The sequence below is a fragment of the Gymnodraco acuticeps genome, unplaced genomic scaffold (assembly GCF_902827175.1).
Source record: "Gymnodraco acuticeps unplaced genomic scaffold, fGymAcu1.1, whole genome shotgun sequence".
Taxonomy (NCBI): Eukaryota; Metazoa; Chordata; class Actinopteri; order Perciformes; family Bathydraconidae; genus Gymnodraco; species Gymnodraco acuticeps.
In genome coordinates, this window is record NW_022990334.1 from 2,498,371 (window position 1) to 2,512,429 (window position 14,059).

The 14,059-nt window shown below is 44.7% G+C and overlaps 1 protein-coding gene and 1 long non-coding RNA gene across 2 annotated transcripts in view; one reads left to right on the forward strand and one right to left on the reverse strand.

The window, feature by feature from the left end:
• tenm2 (teneurin transmembrane protein 2) overlaps window positions 1–14,059 on the reverse strand; it is a 267,237-nt gene that overhangs the window by 167,539 nt on the left and 85,639 nt on the right.
• LOC117550766 lies at window positions 9,372–10,710 on the forward strand. Its single transcript, XR_004569697.1, has 3 exons — window positions 9,372–9,509; window positions 10,250–10,397; window positions 10,503–10,710. It is a non-coding gene; the product is annotated as an uncharacterized LOC117550766 (long non-coding RNA).

Below are 14,059 nucleotides of genomic sequence, written 5' to 3' on the forward strand. Positions count from 1 at the left end.
ACTCATAATTGGCTGGAGAATTCTCAATTTGCTCTCAGTGCTCCTTCTCTCCCTCCCTCTCTCCCTTTTGCCTCTCTTTCTCTGGCAGGTCTGAAGACAGCATGAGAGGCCATTACGGCTAACTAAATTCCCTATTAGGGCGGCAGAATGGTCGTCAGCAAGTTACAAATCCGACGCCAATGATATTCCAAACTCTCCGGCTCCTCTCATCTACCTGATAATAACACCGTTAGTATAGGAGGGCCTTCACTGCGGATGCAACGGCTGCCTTCTTACACTGAGAACGCATAAAAACATATTTTTTCCAAAGCCCTCGTTGTAATTATTATGTGAAAATCCCCCCTTCATCTCTCCTTTTGTGCTTATTCACTGTTTGTGTTTCCCTCTTCTTCTTCTCTTCTCTCCATCACTCCAGGCTCCCTCCCTTTAATGTGAGTTAGCATCCATCTACTGTGATCAATATCCCAGGCTTTTATTAAACACTGCTCTTATGCATCTCTGTGTGTGTGTGTGTGTGTGTGTGTGTGTGTGTGTGTGTGTGTGTGTGTGTGTGTGTGTGTGTGTGTGTGTGTGTGTGTGTGTGTGTGTGTGTGTGTGTGTGTGTGTGTGTGTGTGTGTGTGTGTGTGTGTGTGTGTGTGTGTGTGTGTGTGTGTGTGTGTGTGTGTGTGTGTGTGTGTGTGTGTGTGTGTGTGTGCAGACATCTTCCTGTGTGTGTCTGTCTGTTTGTGTGTCCATTTGGTCCAACAATGTCTTTATTTAGTCCGCAATGAGGGGTTCATGTTTTGTTTCATTGGCAAGTGTGGGGAAATGTATGTTGAAACACCAATCTTTATTGATCTTGTCTGTGGGCGTTTTTCAAACAATGGGCCTAACCCAAAGACGGACACTTAAAGATGTGTGTGTAAGCATGTGTTGCAATTTTGCTCCATCCTGAGTGCATAGCTTTCACTGCATGGACAAAAAGTCCTTGAACCAGTGGGTGAAGCATGCAGCCACGCACACACACATTTACTCGCACTCACAGTGGCGTGTGTTTGTGAAAGCGAGCTGTCAGTGCTGCTCTCACACACCATTCATCACAAGCTACTAATTCTGTTAGACCATTGTCGAGCCTTTCGCACCCCACGTTGCTCTCTGAAAACTCAATCAGAGGCTAATGCCCCCAACCCTAACACACACGCACACACAAGCTCTCACTCTCAGTTTCTTACTCACACACACACACTCTCAGAGACCCTGAGGGGACAGCGGTGGTCTTGGGGGACCCCACCAGTCCAACTCTATAAGTGTTGCTTGAATTTGATCGACAGGAGCTGCATTGGCCGAGTTACCAGCACTGAGAGTGGCAGAAAAAAAAGCTCTTACAATCACTGCGTGACATATAATTATAGTATTCACAAAAGTATTGAGCTTTTTATTCACAATTCAAAATGATCATGATTAAACATTATCTTAATTTACCTTGATTGCAAGACAGTCCTCTGCGCGCTCGAAAAACTCCCTAAAGTAGCAACACCTCGGCTGACTTGGTTGATTCGCTTTTGATTTATGGTGGGATTGGTTTGGTACATTAAAATAGAATAAAGAGGACAGCGCGGGTGCAGGCACTCTGCCACCTGTGCTAGCAGATTTGATTAGTTAATCAGGAATCACTTTGCCCAATGCGGCTTTTATAAAGCATAATTACATCTCCAGCTACCGAAAAAAAAACACAAAAATTGTGACTGCAGATGTTTTAAGTGGCGTTTAAAAGTTTTTCAGCTTTGTTAAAAAAAATATCTAATTAACATAAAGTTTAACCAACATAAACCAGCTTCTAACGGTGGGGAAAACCCTCCAATAAAGAAGTGATGGAAACCAGGCAATTGAGCATGCCTGGACTGGCGGCAGGGTTAGACAGAAAGGCCAGACTAAATTTAGCGCCACCTTTTCATTCTCTAATTAGGAGATTAATACATCCTGTCACACGCGGCACAATACGAGCCTATGATTTATTATCCGGTCGACCAGATGGAGAGATTGAGCGGGAGGAGGAAGACGGAGAGGGATATCGCAGCTAATCAGAATGCATGTGTGACTGGGCGGGGCCTGGGCTGTGGAGGGAGAGGGTCAGTGTCCGCGTTCATAAAATCGGCCGTATGAAGGAGATTTATTGACGGGGAAACAATGTTGAAGTTGAATTAGATTCTGCCACACAGAGGCACACAGAGGCATATGGGGCCACACCTCTATGGGCCACACACACATAAGCATGTGTAAAGCACTGGACTATGGATTGTGGCCATAAAGCCTGCCCTGGGCTACAGGTTTAAATCAATGTCAAAGCCTGATCTTATTTCATCTAATGCATGTTTTAATCATTCTCCCTCCTGATCAATGCAGTTTGGATGCAGTCATCACGCACTGCTGTGAGAATTTACAAGCGCTCCTATTCCCCGCCCGTGTTTCCAGACGGACGTTTTACGAGGCGGTGCACAGTGTGACAGTAAATCTCTTCCTCCACTTTGCCAAAATGAAATCTCTCAATGCCGCTCTCCATGCCCATATTTGTTTGCCTCACTGTGCTGCTTGCGCAGGCGAAACTCGGATTGGCTGTGCCAAGTCAACGTTCTACTCTCTTTATTTTAATAGTGTCTGGAAGGGGCAATAAAAGGAAAGTGTCTTTATTCAATACTTGACAATAAAGCTGGATGTAGGGAAAAAATCCCTGAGTTGCATTTAGGAAACTCATTTAACAGGTTTTACATACTTGTAGGTAATTGGAATTCAGCAGTAAATGAAAAAACAAATGAAAAATAATTACAGAGTTTTAGTTTAGAAACTGATTTAACAGGTGCCAGAGGGCTTCCCGGGAAGACAGCTACATATTTGAAACACATTACTAGATAAATAACTTCACATTTTAGTCAGGTGCCAACGTATGTCTGCTGTTCTCTGAGTGTTTTAAAAGTCATGATGTGTGTTTGCAGGTATGTCTATGTGCCTTTCATTTTTAATCACTGGAATAATACTGTAATTATATTTTCATATTAGCATTCATTTACAAAACGTGCCTTTCCTAATTTAGGAAAAAGCAGGTTGAAACTATATTTATCTCCCTCTGTCCATTGCATGCTCACAAACGTACATAATAGCCTGGTCCTGTATGTACTGTATCAATGAAGAACAATAACTTAAAACACAGCAATATTCAAAGTTCTCTTGTGATTTGTCTACATTACATTAGGTGCGTATAGTGCTAATTGTGTTGAGACTAGCGAAGGCACCAGACTCTGTAACTGACGACTGCTATCTATCCAAAGGTTAACACTCTTTAATTTGTTATCGACTCAGGTTGTTAGTTTTTTCAGGCTTTTCAAGTACTGCAAAAACAAACACTTTAAAATAGAACGTGTAGGCAACCTGAAATAAAATCTTTCTAATTTGTAGCTCAACTTCAACTTCATTTGTAGTTCATTAATTATTTTAATTAAATGTAAGGAAAGGAAAAGGAATGAGGAAATGTACCGAGCAATTACTCTGCAGCCAGTTGCCCTGTTGACACAGAAACAAGCTCTCAAATAATACTTTCCCTGAGGTTTTGGATAGCTGTCACCGTGTCTCAGGGCTTTCTATTTTGGTAATGCAATCTGCAATAGGGCACACGTGCACCTTTATTCTCGTGTATGCTCCTGCCCTGAAGGGGAACCCTAGACCCACAAACTGACACCTGTCAGTCACGCCGACGAGATGCACTGACAGAAGCATAACGAGAGACGTTGAGAGGCGCAGCCTGATCCAAGAGAAGACAGAAGAAGGAGCTTGAAAGATGAAGACGAAAAGGCGGGAGAGGAGGGAGATGAAGAAGAGGAGGTGGAGGAGGAGGAGGAGGAGGAGAAGCAAGGTGAGACTTCAGAAGCTTGTTGGAGACGCGGTGAGATGAGAGTGCTGCTATTTGGTGTTTTAGCACGTCACAGTCTTTTTGATTTGTTAGCATGTGTTTATGATGTTGTTTCTCTTTCTGCCTCTGTCAATCTCTATTAATAGACTCTCAGATCCTCTTCCTGCTGTTTTGACACTCCCGTTGCTCCTATTTCACACTTGCACACACACACACACACACACACACACACACACACACACACACACACACACACACACACACACACACACACACACACACACACACACACACACACGTACAGGGTTTAGGCTCACTCTCACACCCGTGGAGAGACAGAGTAGCATATAGAAAGACAATGATAGACTCTGTAACAAACATATACGCGCCTTTGCAAATGCAGCCGCTGCACTGCTCGGGGCACTCGGCTGGTTAGGTCTGGTGGGAGTGAAATCTTCCTGGCTTCCGGGTGCTTTGAGGTATGACGTGCCTGCAGTATCAGATGTTCTTTTTTGCCGGAGCGAAGGGTGACATTTCCTCATTCAGAGCAACTAAATAACTCACAAATTGACTTGATCAGACACACACACACACATCTGGTGCTTTTATCCGGCTGACGTGCTGCCTCAGATCTCTTCACGCTGGCAGAGACAGCGATACAGACGCCTGATCTAAATCTCCGGTCTGTGAAACTATGAGACCAAAACTGCCGGTGGTTCCCTCTGAAGGCCTCGATAGAGAAGGCAAACTTTTGAAGTGTTGCATTCCATTGAATTGACTTTGATTTGACACGTTCTGCAATATGAATCAACACACAAGTAGATGTTTAGATCATGTCAGAGCACAGGCTGAAATGAAATATCTTTGAAAATGTGTCCTTTTTGGGAAAAACGTTTGATCTTCCCAACAATCAACCCTCGGTGACATACTGCAGGCAAACGATAATCGCAATATAGCACAGGATTAAGAAGCTAATTTCGTAAGGTCTGGAATTGCTGGCAAAGGAGCGCTCAATGGCGTTCTGCTGGCCCTGAGACAGAGAGAGCGAGAGCGGTGTTTTAGGCTGATATCTGCGGTTTCCAGATTAGCTTGGTAATTAACCACAAAGCAATTATCGGATGGTGGGATGAGAGGCGCGTCTCGGGGAAGGTGTTCCTTGATGTGTTTAATAGGTGTTGAGTAGTTTGATCAGTCCACAGAAGTTGTTTCTGATTCCGAGGCCCTCAGTCCAATGGAGGTTGATCTACGGCTGATATGTGTTTCTGTAGAGAATTCAATTAGACTGTTTATTTTCCTTCCATCTAACCCTAACATATTAACCCATTCACCTCCATTGACACCTCGGCGAAGACCTGCGCAGGTTTAACACTGCATTGGGATTAACACGGAAATGGGGAAAGCTGTCAGTAAACAAAGTTGCCAGAGGAAGAAGTTTCCCCCTGGGGACATCCGATCTCACACTCACTTTGAAATTCAAAGACATCTTCTCTTATCTTGTGTTGGATCCCAAAATAATCTAAAAGATTTGAATTGACAGATCAGTTGCAAGATCTTGGGAGATAAGTGGGAGAAGATGGTAGAGTTAAAGGGCTTTGTCTAAGTGCTATTGATGAACATAAGGATGGGTCTCTGGAGAGGGGGGGTCCAACAACTGTTCTTCAGATGAGAAACAGACTCAATCAATAAATCCAACTCACTCACAATTTATATAAAGGCTGTCTGTTTTAGAGGTGGTCTGAAGATTTCGACAATATCGACAAACCTTTAGGATCTCTTTAGAAATTGACAATCATTCTCAATCAGTCCATCCTTTCCCTGATTTGTTCTCAGTTTGTTGAGTCTAACACCCTCCCTTTTCCTCAAACCAATGGGCTTGTCATTTAACATATCTTTCAAGAGTCCTACCTGACTCGTCGTCAGACTTGTTGTCATTCTCAGAGTCTGTGAGGGTGAGCGCAGAGTTCTCGCGACTGGACACTCCCGAGCTGCGACGGGACTTAACCCGTCCTTGTCCGGCCCACAGCTGGATGGCTCGCTCTGGAGACAGCGGCCCCTCGGGGTCCGAGTCAGCATCAGAGCCAGCGCTCAGCGAGTACCCCCTCTGGAGGAGGGCCAGGTCAGGACAGTAGGGAACGGCGTTGGTGTGCGGAGGGGGAGTCGGCTCGCAGACCCCAAGCTCAGCCAGGGTGAAGTTCCCCCCTGCGAGGGAGAAAGCGGAGTTACATTGGGCGGGTGTGGGGATTGATATAAGTCAAATGGAGTAAATGGAGACAAACAAACACTCATAAGCGTGTCTCTATAGCAAACAAACCCACAATCACACGCAGAGAAGCAAACTAATTATGAAACTACGGAGGTGGAGGCTGAAAATTGGTCTTTGTTGTGCCAGGCAGGAGGGGGAGAGATGACGCAGGGTGAATCAGACACAAACTACAAACTAGCTGCTGGAAGGATTATGTAGCGGCCTGCAGGCCTGTTAAAGCTGGCTTAGAGGACCTGCCTGCCTCACTTTACTGCTCCGCATTGGCATTCATGAGGTGTTGATGTGAGATCAAAGAGCTGTTCACTTGAGGCCTCTCAGACTGTAGTGGAGCTGCTTTGCTGCCTTCTGGGTTTGATCATCTCCCCACCTAGCTGCCATCATACGCCGGACCCTGGGCTCTGGATATACTGCAGTCTGCTGCAATACCGGCCCCGCTGCCTAACACTCTCCCCCTCAAGACAAACCCACTCGTCACTTCCAAAATAAATATATAAAATTATCCAAATTAAAGCACATCAAAGGAGATCAATAAACAGTGCTGCAGCCCAATTAAATCCAAGCTGAGGAAAAAGCAATTAAGGAAAAAGGCATGCTCAACCAATTTATTCTCTATACTAATTAAAAGAGTATTGTGGATGCAATCGCTCACCATCAGCTGTTGGGGTAAAGGGATCGGGGGGGGAAAACAGTTGTGATTCACTTCATTAGCGGTTTGCGAGGGAGGGGAAAGGAAGAGGCGAGTGAGGAGAGGATGGCATTGTGACTGCACACTGCGCTGGGAATCACACAGCTGTGTGACTGGGTTAACTGTGACTCATCAGGCGTACGGACGCAATCAGACTGAGAGGAATTAAACAGATGAAAATCGTCTGCTGGATCTTCACTGCTCCTCTTCACGGCCTCTTTTGGAAAACTCCAGAGTTGCTGAAAGTAATGAGGAGAGAGAGAGAGAGAGGGCCTAAAAGGAAACGGGGGAGTGTTGACAGGCTCTATACTTCTACTCAGACAAACAGATGGACTGGACTAGAAAGCCAATAACTCCACAGGTGGATTCAGCTTCTACGGGCTACAGCTCGCCAAGCATCAAACCAGCTATGGAGGCACCAGAGCACCGCGAGACATGAGGGAATATTACCCATCCTCTTCTTCTGTGCTTCTTTGTCTTTTCCTCCCACTTATCATAAAAGATTACAAAAGGAAGTTTCTTTACTTTACAGTCAGGGGAATTTGACAACGAGTTAGAAATGTACATCACAGCACTATATGGACAGGATCTAACGCTAGTGATGAACCCATACCTGAGATGAAGTATCGTAGGAGGACGGGAGAGAACTCCAGGAGGCCTGAGAGAGCAGAGCACATGGCTTCTTTAACATCAGCGAGGAAATAAAGCTGTAAAAAGAACTGCTCGCTAGAAAATAGTCTACTCCACAAATGATGTTTTATGCAAATCATCCCATTCAACTAGAGCGACAATAACGGGAACACAAACACATCTTCTAATCTAAAACAAACACTACATGGAAGCAACATCAAAGTGTGCGTTAGTGAATGTGTGTGTGTGTGTGTATGTGTGTGTGCTTGCCACAAATGTCTAATGGTACGTCCCAAAGGCGACCACTCTGTACAATTAACCTGCCATAACCAGTGATTCCATATGCAAAATCCAATCACTCCTTATCACCCTGAGCAGTACAGACACAGCCTTATGCCGGAGCAATCTACTCAAGAAAGATGGATTAGGGTGTTGGGTTTAAGAAGACATAAAAATCTATCTCAGTTATTCCACACATAGAAAACCAATCGCATATTTGTTATATGATAGTATGACAGATGTGGGGGCAAAATATGGGGCTTCATTCTAATCAGATCAATGCCTTTCTGTTGATACACCACCGCTGCCATTCTTAAGCTTACACTGCATTACTGTGTGTGTTGAGCCCTGAGCATCTTCCACAGCTTCTTCCAGCTGAGCGCATCTGCGTCTGTTCATTGTGTACATTCTGACATGTACGTTTGACATGGACTAATAGAGTAGAAGACATCGTGTTTAAGATGGAGAGGAACAAAACAGATGTGAAAAGAAAGATGCGATAAGGCGTTTCAGGGTACATGGAATCAAATACAAGATGTAGAAGAAAGGCCTCAATCAGTGCTGTTTGTGATTAATCTAATTCAATTGAAATAGGGCATGGCTTTACGAGATAGGAAGATGTGTGTAGATCTGCGTTAGACTTCTATGGAGACATACAGTAGCAGCATGATAGGGGATGCTTCCTTGAACCGGAGTGAATGGCAGCAAAGGCAGAACAAACGCATGAAAGGCGAGTATGTGAGGGAAAGAGAGCAAAGGGTATGTTTGCTGTAAGTAACTACAGGATAGAATGCAAGGCTATTTTCCAGCCTGCATGAAAACAGAATATATCAGATGAACCATATAGAACTCAATCAGTGTATCCTTAATAACATTTGAATGACTACCAAGGAAATGAAATACCTGAACAGAAACAGAACTAGCAAATGACTTAAAACCACTGAGTTTAAGACCGTCACCTCACAAGCCCTCCAAATGAAACAACAACATAACCAGGGGTGCACATAACTTTTTTGCCCTGGTTCTCAAAGGAGCACCTGGAGATGTTGCTTGGTGCTCATCCTTAAAATGAAATAAACCGTAACTTTTGAGGGGGTCTTGACTTTATTTGCCAGACACACGGCACTAAACACACATGCAGAGGTGAACACAGAACACACATGCAGTGGTGAACACAAGACAACATTAGCACGACCAGTAATCCTACAAGCTGTCATCACTTCCCTCCTGACTGTTCTCCTCACTGTCAGACATGGTAGCTTATGATGTAGGCCTACTACTTCCTCTCTGGTTGAGTCTGCTATTAGCTGCTTGCATCCACAAGTCAACAGCTGGTTTTGGGTCGAAAGTCTCTGTTATCATCTTAGACCAGTGTTTCTCAAACTTTTTCATACCAAGGACCACTTAACCAATAAAAAAAACACTCGCGGACCACCTAACTCCACAAATATCCCAAAACACATTGTTTTTCTAGAACAGATTATAAATCGCCTGAAAATGGTACAAACAAGTGGCGACATGTATGACGAAGGTGTTGCCCTGGGCTTTATCATGCAATAGAAAGTGAAACTTAACCTCGTTCCATTGGTAGTACCCCTCACTGCAGTGCGCAGTACCTTAAGCCCCTCCTTCTCAACCTTTGAGGCACGTGACTAACGGCGCCTCCTTCTCAACCTAAGCCCCTCCTGGCACGTGACTAACGGCCCCTCCTTCTCAACCTTTGAGGCACGTGACATCCTGTTTCTGGGGTAGCAGTTCTGTCACGATGGAGGTAAGTATCCCTGAATAAATTAACTATTTGTTTTTGCTGCGGTTTAAAATGTGTTGATTGAAAGTAAAACTACATTTGTGTTGCTTCAAAATAGTAGGATTGCTGTATAAGCAAAGTCCTGAAAACTTTAGGAAAGTCTTTATATTATTTTAAGTCTCACTTATTTGCTGTCGTCTCCATACTTGCCAACCCTCCCGATTTTCGCGGGAGACTCCCGATTTCATTACCCTCTCCCGGTTTCCTCCCATGGTCATATTTCTCCCGCATTAAGTCAGATTTACTCAGGACTGTTTAATACAGCTACACCATTGTTTGGTTTCCATGGTAGCACGTCACTTTAGCAGCACGCGCAACTCAAAGTCTTGAAATGCTCCCGTTTTCTGAGGTCTCAAGGTTGGCAAGTATGGTCGTATCCCTGAATAAATTAACTATTTGTTTTTGCTGCGGTTTAAAATGTGTTGATTTTAAGTAAAACTACATTTTGTGTTGCTTCAAAATAGTAGGATTGCTGTATAAGCAAAGTCCTGAAAACTTTAGGAAAGTCATTATATTATTTTTGCACTACTTGAGAACTAATAACTATACTATGTAATAGTAGGATTGCTGTATAAGCAAAGTCCTGACAAAACTATGCATAAACTATATTTCAATTCGATTTTTACAAAATAAATGTATATGCAGCTTATTTTATTCCTGCCTATTGCCTAACCATTTTGTTTGTGTTTATTTTCTTTGACCAGAAACACATCACACACTTACACCATGATGGGAGCCCAAAAGTATATATTTGTAATTCTGGCAGTTATCACTGCCCGTTCTGCCAATACCAGGGTCAGAGGCTTCAGGTGGAATACCATGCCAAAAGCCATTCTTCTGTGAGGCACAGAGGTATAATTATTGCTCTTTTTAGTGCTGTCTGTATTTTCACATTATTTACAATGAGAGCTTAATGTCTTCAAGCTTATTGACTTTACTATTGTTTCTTGTTTTCAGAGTTCACAATTGTTAAGTGTGGCTTAAGCTGCAGAACAGCAAGCCATTTTCATTGTCTTTATTGCTCACAGACCATAATTAATAGGGGCCATTTTTTACGGCATGTCTATTCACATGAGCCAAATGCTGTGACTGTAGGGCGACTTACAGCACCTGCCCAGCTCACCCCACCATCTCACCTGCTCACTGCAGCACCTGCCCAGCTCCCCCCACCATCTCACCTGCTCACTGCAGCACCTGCCCAGCTCCCTCTACAATCTCACCTGCTCACTCCAGCACCTGCCCAGCTCCCTCTACAATCTCACCTGCTCACTGCAGCACCTGCCCAGCTCCCTCTACAATCTCACCTGCTCACTCCAGCACCTGCCCAGCTCCCTCTACAATCTCACCTGCTCACTGCAGCACCTGCCCAGCTCCCTCTACAATCTCACCTGCTCACTTCAGCACCTGCCCAGCTCCCTCTACCATCTCACCTGCTCACTCCAGCACCTGCCCAGCTCCCTCTACCATCTCACCTGCTCACTCCAGCACCTGCCCAGCTCCCCCCACCATCTCACCTGCTCACTCCAGCACCTGCCCAGCTCCCTCTACAATCTCACCTGCTCACTCCAGCACCTGCCCAGCTCCCTCTACAATCTCACCTGCTCACTGCAGCACCTGCCCAGCTCCCTCTACAATCTCACCTGCTCACTCCAGCACCTGCCCAGCTCCCTCTACCATCTCACCTGCTCACTCCAGCACCTGCCCAGCTCCCTCTACCATCTCACCTGCTCACTCCAGCACCTGCCCAGCTCCCCCCACCATCTCACCTGCTCACTCCAGCACCTGCCCAGCTCCCTCTACAATCTCACCTGCTCACTCCAGCACCTGCCCAGCTCCCCCCACCATCTCACCTGCTCACTGCAGCACCTGCCCAGCTCCCTCTACAATCTCACCTGCTCACTCCAGCACCTGCCCAGCTCCCTCTACCATCTCACCTGCTCACTCCAGCACCTGCCCAGCTCCCTCTACCATCTCACCTGCTCACTGCAGCACCTGCCCAGCTCCCTCTACCATCTCACCTGCTCACTCCAGCACCTGCCCAGCTCCCTCTACCATCTCACCTGCTCACTCCAGCACCTGCCCAGCTCCCCCCACCATCTCACCTGCCCAGCTCCCCCCACCATCTCACCTGCTCACTCCAGCACCTGCCCAGCTCCCCCCACCATCTCACCTGCTCACTCCAGCACCTGCCCAGCTCCCCCCACCATCTCACCTGCTCACTCCAGCACCTGCCCAGCTCCCCCCACCATCTCACCTGCTCCTTGCTCCCCGTCATCCTGCTCCTGAAAAGCGACATAGGCCTAAAAAAAACTGTAAATTGTCCACACTGCAATCTAAAATTAAACAAGAACAATTATAAAACACATGTGCGTCGCAAGCACACAGCATATTTTGAAACGGTCTCCAAGGAAAGACATCTGCAAAGCCAGTGTATTGATGAACACAATGGTGTGTTTGCAGTGGAGAAGACATTTTCAGGCCCAGCAACACCAATACACGTCATTAAAAATACTTGGGGACCAACACATAAAGTCATGTGCGAGGTTCATCTATGTGAACTCAATGCTGACTTTGCCCGAATAAGTGGTATGCTGCCTTATGAATGTCAGCATTTGCAATCATTGCTGTACTGCCCACCTGCACGCAACAAACCATTAACTTTGCAAAAGGAATCATTGGCTACAATGGTTCAGGAGAAATGGTTTGGTGAGGAGCGCAAGGCCAGTCTTGTACAGTGGCAACAAGAGGCAGAGGCTAAGGGTGTGGCCCTGTCTGTCCTGCTCACTGTTGGTGGACCAGAAACCAAATATTACATTTCTGTGTATGAGCCTAAGGCTTCATACTACAGTAGGCTGGGAAGGGTTGTGGTTGCATACGACAGCAAGCAGAACAGCTGGCATTGTCCTTGTGCTAAACCAAGACAATCATGCACCAATAAAGCCATCGGGAAATGGCACCTCTTTGCCACAAGAAGACAACTGTTCAGGAAAGTTAAGTCGACGGATATTGAAGAATCCATTCCACCAAATACTTTCACTGAGCAGGATAGTGAACCAGGAGAGGACCATTATCCACCTAGTGAGACTGGCATCAAGCGGATGCTAAACTACCTATCGGGTAATACAAAAATTCCAGCGGAACTCCCACAGGCTACCATCCAGCAGTCAAGAGATGCCGGTGCACTAGATGCTCATCTGAAGCACCTCATCCCTAAAGAAGCCAGGTGTAAGGAATGCAATGGCCCTCTAAGTGATCCAGTGCTGATCACTGCAAAAAGCAGGATTCTCACAACCATAGGGGTGGCGGAAGGTCAGTAAAAGCACAGTTGTACTATTGATTTTATCTTGTAACATTTGTATGATCTTAATGTCCGTGATTCAGACATACAAATAATAAAAGAAGAAATAGTTTTACTGGTGTCATTAGGACGGCAAGTAATATTTTGGTTGACATTTTCTTTTCAGGCATATCCACCTACCGAAAAAAATGTTTGAATTGCAGCCTGATGTACAGGTACCAGGAGTGGGAGGATGGGCTCCACAATTATGATGACCACGTAATCCTTTCTCTGCATTTGTGCCTGACAATAAGGAATGCATTACAGGTGAGGAGATTTAGAAGTTAATGTGTTGTGTTTACTGAAGGATGTCATGTAAAATAAATGTAAAGATAGACCTTGGTTAATTTCAGTTAGCCTCATCTGCCTCCCAACATTTTTTTTTCTTTGTAGTCCCAGTGTGTTCTGTCCCAGAGTGAGTTTTGTGTTTGTCCCTCTGTTAAATCAACCATGGGTTTATGAAAGGCGCTACGGTATATACATTTTAGTAATTTGTATTGTTATTATTAGTTATTACCCGAATCCCCATTTTCTGCCAAAAAGCCATAGTAACTCAAACATCAGTGAAGAAAGTGTTGTTATGGCAAGAGTGATCGATCTCAGGTTACAATAATCTAATTAAAATATAGTAATTTAGTAAAGATGATTTATAACATAGAACAAGTAAATTGGCAGAAACAGAAAAGTAACTGGAATGTTATGGTATTGATTAGTTAATTTAGCATTAATGTGGGTCACAAACTGATATTTTACATGTGTATTGACATTTTTACTTTTCTCTCAACATTTTTCCAGACACATACTGCTGTCAGCAGAGTTATTGAAATGATTGAGACAACAGAGAAAGTGTCTTTCCTGAACAAGGAAAGGGTTCTCCATGTCTATCTACATTTCGAGGCCCTTACTGACCATGATCACATTTATGCATGTGTAACATGTGAATACCATCCACCTGTTGTTGTGATGGACCTTCACAAGAAAGGTGTCTTTAATATGCCAGGTGAGTTTGATCAGCCGTAATATTACATGTATAGACTTTTTGCTATCTGAATTACAATAAGATCAACATTATGCAAGTTGTGCCTTGCAATACCATGCTGGGCATATACTGTTATTGTCAGTTAATTTGTTTATGCATGTAACATCATATGATAGCAGGGTATACATGGTTGTTCTA